The 6,403-nt window shown below is 43.4% G+C and overlaps 1 long non-coding RNA gene across 1 annotated transcript; it reads right to left on the bottom strand.

Moving 5' to 3' along the window:
* Nucleotides 1–923: 923 nt before the first annotated feature.
* Nucleotides 924–5,541, bottom strand: LOC125620214. Its single transcript, XR_007351802.1, has 3 exons — nucleotides 5,175–5,541; nucleotides 4,656–4,718; nucleotides 924–1,349 (listed from the first exon to the last, which is right to left on the bottom strand). It is a non-coding gene; the product is annotated as an uncharacterized LOC125620214 (long non-coding RNA).
* Nucleotides 5,542–6,403: the final 862 nt, after the last annotated feature.

Below are 6,403 nucleotides of genomic sequence, written 5' to 3'. Positions count from 1 at the left end.
TGGCCTATCCTGTGAGACCAAGGTCTGAGGTATCTGCTCACAGAGTTTGGGGTAATGGGGGATCTCTGATCGCCCCATCCTTGGTTGAGGAATGATGGGAGCCCAAGTATAATTAGAACCATTAACTCGCTTTCAATATGGACAGTGAGATTTGTGGCTCCAGCTCACGAAGGAAATATGAAGCGGTAAACATACTTGCAGTTATGGATGGTGCTAAGCACACCATTAAACTGAATGCTAATGGCTGCCTCCTGCTCCCTTTGAACATTTTACCGTGGCAACCGGCAGGTGCCCTTTTCCTGTCTTGTCTTTCATCTTCTCATAATTCTCTACTGCCATGGCTCTTTGGATGATAATGGGCATATGCCTGAAATAGTAGTTACAAAGAGAATTAGAATTAGATGTATAAAAAGGCAAATTAGGCTGGAGTAGGATTCCAGCTTGTTTCAGACAGCTCTCTCACTGCTGTGACTAAAGGACCCGACCAGAACTACTGTAAGGAGGAAAGGTTTAAGGGCTCACAGTTTCAGAGGTCTCCATCCATAGAGAGCAGGAGCCATTCCTTGGGGCCCCAGTTGAGGTTGAACATCATGGTGGAGTGTGTGGCAGAGGGAAACAGCTCACTTCATGATCAAGAAGCAGAGAAAGACTCCATTCGCCAGATACAAATATATACCCAAAGCCACCCTGCAATTCCCATCTCCTCCAGCAGCACCCTACCACTTCAGTTACCACTCTGTTAATACCTATCAGGGGATTAAATCACTGATTGGGTTAAGATTCTTTCAACCCAATTATTTCATTGTATCACACATGAGCTTTTGGGGGACCCCTCACAACCAAACCACAACACAGCTCCTTATATGATCTGCTTGTAGGATGTAGAAACCTTGATGTTGAGAAAAGGCTAAGACAGACTGAGGTGAACATCTGTAATTGATGTATCTTAAATGTTTTGTATAGGAAAGGCATCAAATCTGACTTCTGAGGCTCAGTTGTTAAGCAGTGGAGAAATGTGACTTAGGGTTGAAGACCAGGAATTGAAGAGTTTAACACACTTGGATAGAAGTCCTTTCCCATTGCCTACAAGCTATGTGGGCTTGGGTGAGTTATTCTGCCTCTCTAAGTGTCCTCATCTATAAATCAGGGGAGATAATAATGTCCCTGCCTCTGAGAGCCACTGGGAGGTGACACCTTAGCAAGCACAAAGTGGGTATAAAGCTCGTAGTTTGGAATCTGGTGCAGAGGAGGTCCTCAGTGAATAGCAGCCAGTCTGATGACGATGGCGATGATTAACAACTTGCTAGGTGACTTTGGACCAATAACTTCCTGGAACTTCAAATCTTTATCTGCAAAAAAAAAAAAAAAGAGCTAATAACAATACCTGAGTCATTTAAGGATCTGAATAGGAACTAAATGATGGAAAGCCCTTGGTACATGACTTGGCACATAATAAGTGCTCAATAAGAACTTGCTGAATGAATGGGAAAAATAAAAATGCAGTATCTGCTGAAGAAGCTCCATCATCAAACCCAAGGCATTTAACGATAGACATGGAGGAAGAAAAATGCAAACAGCCCTGGATGTTTTTGTCAGTTACATTTTTTAGCAGCCAAAGACCTTCTGCTGCCTGCCCTCTTGTTGTACCAGCTCCTCCCAGCCTTTATCAAGACGGTGTGATGGAAAACAGAAAACAGGATGCTGACCTCCAGAAATATCACAACACGTACCGAGCAAGGTCTCAGACAGCAAGGGCCATCAACAATAGAGCCACCTGCGCACAGTGGCTCAGCCAGCAAAGCCTGCCTGGGGGTCCTCTTCAGTCCCTGGGCTGGACCCTCAGGCAGCCAATGTCCCTACCCTCCCTGAGTCCTGCTTCCCCAGAGCCCTCCCCAGGACTGTTCTCCAGGGCAGTGACTCAGTCTGCTCGCCCTGTTCTACCAAACTCCAGCTCTCCCCGGGAGAAAATGCTCTGGTGGACCAGTCCTGATGGAACTGCTTAGTCAGACGCCTCGTGGGGGTAATTGACTTGCTTTTTAAATAGCATTTACTTTTTAATTTCTAATTGTAAAAGTGATGCATTTTTATCTTAGAAGACTTGGGGAAGAAAAACAGGCATGCAGAAGAAAACAAAAGTCCTGAGGCACAGGTCCCAGAGGAGGCTAGTGAAATCAGAACTGCTAGAGCCAGGGGATCCCACATCTTTTCTAAGTTCCCAACTGAATTCCAATTGGCTGGTGAGGTCGAACCATCAATTGGAGTTATCTACCAGTAATACTTTAAAAGCATTCCCTTTCATTTTTATTTTACTATTTGGATCCAACTGCACTTGAACACTGCTTTTAAAAAGTTGGACACAATACCTTCATTTTATTTATTTATTTTTTATATGGTGTTGAGGATTGAACCCAGCGCCTTATACATGCTAGGTAAGCGCTCTACCGCTGAACCACAACCCCAGTTCAAATGCTGTTTTTTTTTTTTGTACTAGCAATATATTATGAACATCTTCTTATATAATTAAATGTTCTTCTAAAATGGCTAGGTAATTTTCCATTGTATGGATGCACATAATTTTTTTTTCACCAAAAACCTTTCATTACATATTTTTCTAAAATTTGTCAATTAAAATAATAATGAAATGCATTTCCAATTTTAACCTCCAAGTACTTATGTAGGTGGCATTTATATGGCATGTAACCAGATATTACACATGATTCTTAGGCATTCCGTCTATTTTCTTTAATTCTCAAAGTCAGCCTATGATGTAGGTACTCCTATATTATTCCTATTTTAGGGTTGAGAAGTCTGAGACTCAGAGAAATTAAATCCATAGCTGGTTAAGTGGTAGAGCCAGTCCATACTCTGCAATTAAATTGCTGGGTAGAAAAATTCGTAAAATTTTAAGGTTTTTAAAACACACAGCCAAATGTGAAAGGCTATAAAACTTCTTAACCAGCAGCATTTATGAGACAGTACAGGGTGTTGGAACTGGAAAAGATTCTATCCTCCAATGGAATGCATCAATTTAAAATCTCTCCTTTCATGTAAAGAAAATCTTGCAGAGTAGGATTATAAAAAATGAGACTGCATAGTTGTCTTATGTAACTGGAATAGTTTGTAAGAGCTGTGCCAAGCATCCGACAGGCTGGTGTGTTTGTGGAGGTAATGAAACGGCCTAGGTTTCCCAGTTGGTCCCACACTGTGGCCCGCGGAGAGGTATAATCCGGAGGCTGCTCCTGGGGTAGGTGTCCCTCTCCAACTTACTTCTTACTCTGCCCTTCTGTTTGGGAGAATGTTTTTGGTAAGAGAGAGAGAGAGAGAGAGCGATCTCCATGTGTGGCAGCTGGTGGGTGGTGCTGTGGGAGGAGCAATGGCATCCTCAACCAGGTAAAACTTTGTTGGACTTAGATGCCATGCTAACAGGCCTGGATTCCCATCCTACAGGAAGCCAGGCTCAGCTCTTTCCAGGAACTTGTGGAAATGAACAAATAAGACTGATATTCTGGGAATCCTGGAGGTAGGACAGAGGAGCCCCAAAGCCCACGAAGACCAGGGACTCCCAGGAAAGAGGAAAGGATAGTGGAGACAGGAGGACGTAGAAGCCCACTGAGAGGCTCCACAGGTCTGAGGTCTCAGTGGGAAACCACAAAGCTCTGAACACTGTCCCCAGTTCTATGTGTACTTCTCAGGTCTCCTAGATAAATTTTGTGCTCTTAATTCTCTCTTTTATTCCGGCGGGGAGGGAGGGTACTGGGGAATGAACTCAGGGGCACTCCACATTGAGCCACATCCCCAGCACTACTTTGTGTTTTATTTAGAGACAGGGTATCAGTATTGCTGAGTTGCTTAACACCTCCCTTTTGCTAAGGCTGGCTTTGGTCCTCCTGCCTCAGCCTCCCAAGCCTCTGGGATTATAGGTGTATGCCACTGCACCCAGTCCTAATTCTCTCTTGGAAGAGGGTTGTAACTATGAAAGATTCTTCTTATCTTCACCCCCACCGTGCATATGTTGGACACTGACATACCAACATTTATGAGGAATTTCTAATTCAAAGCAGGAAAGCAAAGGAACTTCCTGTGACCGTGAACTCTTGGAGGATAGGGCCAGTGCCTTTTTTTTTTCTTTAATTATATTCATTCTTAGAGGTTCTGGCAGGTCACAGTTTTCCTATCTATTTACAGGTACCCTATCCCACTAATTGAGGTGTGGATGGGAATTATATTATTATATTAGTGAGTTGTGTTTTGGTTGCCAGCTACAGAAACCTAATTTGAAATAAAGGGGAGTCCAACATGGAGAGCAGGTAGGGCTAGATTCAGGGTTTTGAAGCCTTTTGCTTCTTTCCTTTCTTTTTCTCCACTTCTTCCTCTCTAGAGTGGCTTGTCTCTCCTATTTGTGAATTGGCTACCGTCACAGGGCCAGGGAAGACGGATTTTATGTATGGGTGCTGAGGGGAGAGAAAGCTCTTTTGCCTCAGTTATTGCAATTCTGAGTCAATGAAGCCTGGGGCTGCCTATAAAGTCTCCAGCTGTGTGACCCCAGCTTGGCGACCTAGTGGAAGGAGAGGATAGCTCTCTCCCAACATCCATTTGTCAATCCTGGAGGACTGGCTGGTGTGTCTTGAGTCACACTGAGTCAACCAAGGACGTACCTGGTGTAGTGAAGTATCACAAGCATCCAATAGCCCATGGGGTCACCAGGATGCATCTGTTACCTGAAGAAAAGAGTGAGAAAATAGTGTCAGGAAGACAAAACCTACTAAAAGCCCTGTTGTGATCCAGATTCACTTTTTCCAAGTCTAGGTCTCAACTGGTCAAGTTAATTTGGGTTCTTCCTTCTTTCATTAATTACAATTTTTTTCTAGCACTTTTCCCCCCACTTTTTAAATTTGTTCTTTTTAGATATACATGACAGTGGAGAGCATTTGGACATATTGTACATACATGGAGCATGACTTATTCTATGAGGATCCTGTTCTTGTGGTCATACACAATGTGGAGTTTCACTGGTTTTCTAGCATTGTTCTATTTATCTACAAATAACAGATGAACACTGTTTTTATGATACTCTGATTTTGTTTAACCCTTCTTCTTCTGGTACTGCTTTCCTGTAACTATAGAACATGTGGACATCACCATATTTATTGTCAAACATCTCCAATGAGACCTACCTTTGGAGCCTCCATTTCTCAGCCAATTGCTCATGGAAACCTCTTTAAATGCTGGATTTGAATATGTGGCCCTGAAGCAGCTGCTTGCAGGCCACTAATGAGCCCTGGCTGCTGGATCCACTGTCCTTTCTTCGTTGCATTTCCCTGGCTGCCCTGGCATTCTTGATGTGTAATCTGGCTTTCCGGTGCCACCTCGACTTTGGAAGCAAAGAATGTCCTCATGAAGGACTTGGAAAAACTGATTCCATTCTTGGCACTTGTGCCCTTTGGGGCTCTCTGGTTGTGTTCTCTGTCTATAAATAGAGGAGGAACTTATTGTTCACCTCTCCACCTTTCTTCTGGGCTATATTTTGCCTTTGGCAGGCAGATTAGACTTGTAGAGTACAAGCTTTGGAGTCGAGCAAGCTGGGTTTATGTCCCAGCTCTTGAGCATACTAACCATGGGCTGTCAGTGAGATTTATTTATTTTTCTTTCTGGTAATTTCTCTGAGCATCGGTGCCCTCTTCTGTACATGGAGGGAAACCCAACTCACTACATCCATGTATCCTATATAAATTGCCAGCTCATTATATTTTTTAAAATATTCATATTTTACATATTCTAAATAAGCTGGCCATTAGAAACAATCCCAAAGCTAATTACTCTTTGGTAAATTCCCTCCTACTACATTATCTTTTGTGGAGCAGCAACTTTTCCTTTTATTCTCCTGGTATAAGCACCATTTCTCCCTTGCTTCCTCCCGTCCTCATATTCAACATGAGGTCCATTTCCCATGTCCTCCAGGTGGGGGAGCTGTTCTTCTTTTGCCCTCTATGGTTCTGATGGGCTAAGGGGGGGTCCTGTGACCAAGACTTGACCAATCATGGTATCTCCTGCCTCTGACCACAGTGATTGGCTCAGTCTGGTCACATGACCCAAGTTTGGTTTATTGGTGTTCTTCCCTTGAATTTTACTTGTGAGTGAGAAAGGATTCTTCTTGGGAGCTGCTAATGCAAATTGATGCAGCCTTGAGCTGCCTGTGCTGTGTCTCCTGCTCTTGTAGTTAGGAAAGAATGAGTTCAGACATGGAAAGGAGCAGAGAGCTAAGAGGGACTGAAGAAGGAGGTGGGGAGAGAAGTCATCATTGGATTTTCTGAGGACAGCTCTGGCCTTCATAGACACATGCCAGTGAATTCTGATTTTTCTTTAGGCCAGATTGAGTTAGGTTTCTGTTCCTTGAATTCTAAGG

The sequence above is a fragment of the Marmota marmota genome, unplaced genomic scaffold, assembly GCF_001458135.2.
Source record: "Marmota marmota marmota unplaced genomic scaffold, marMar, whole genome shotgun sequence".
Lineage (NCBI taxonomy): Eukaryota > Metazoa > Chordata > Mammalia > Rodentia > Sciuridae > Marmota > Marmota marmota.
Note: the sequence above shows the minus strand (reverse complement) of the source record. Positions and strands in the feature narration are given on the sequence as shown.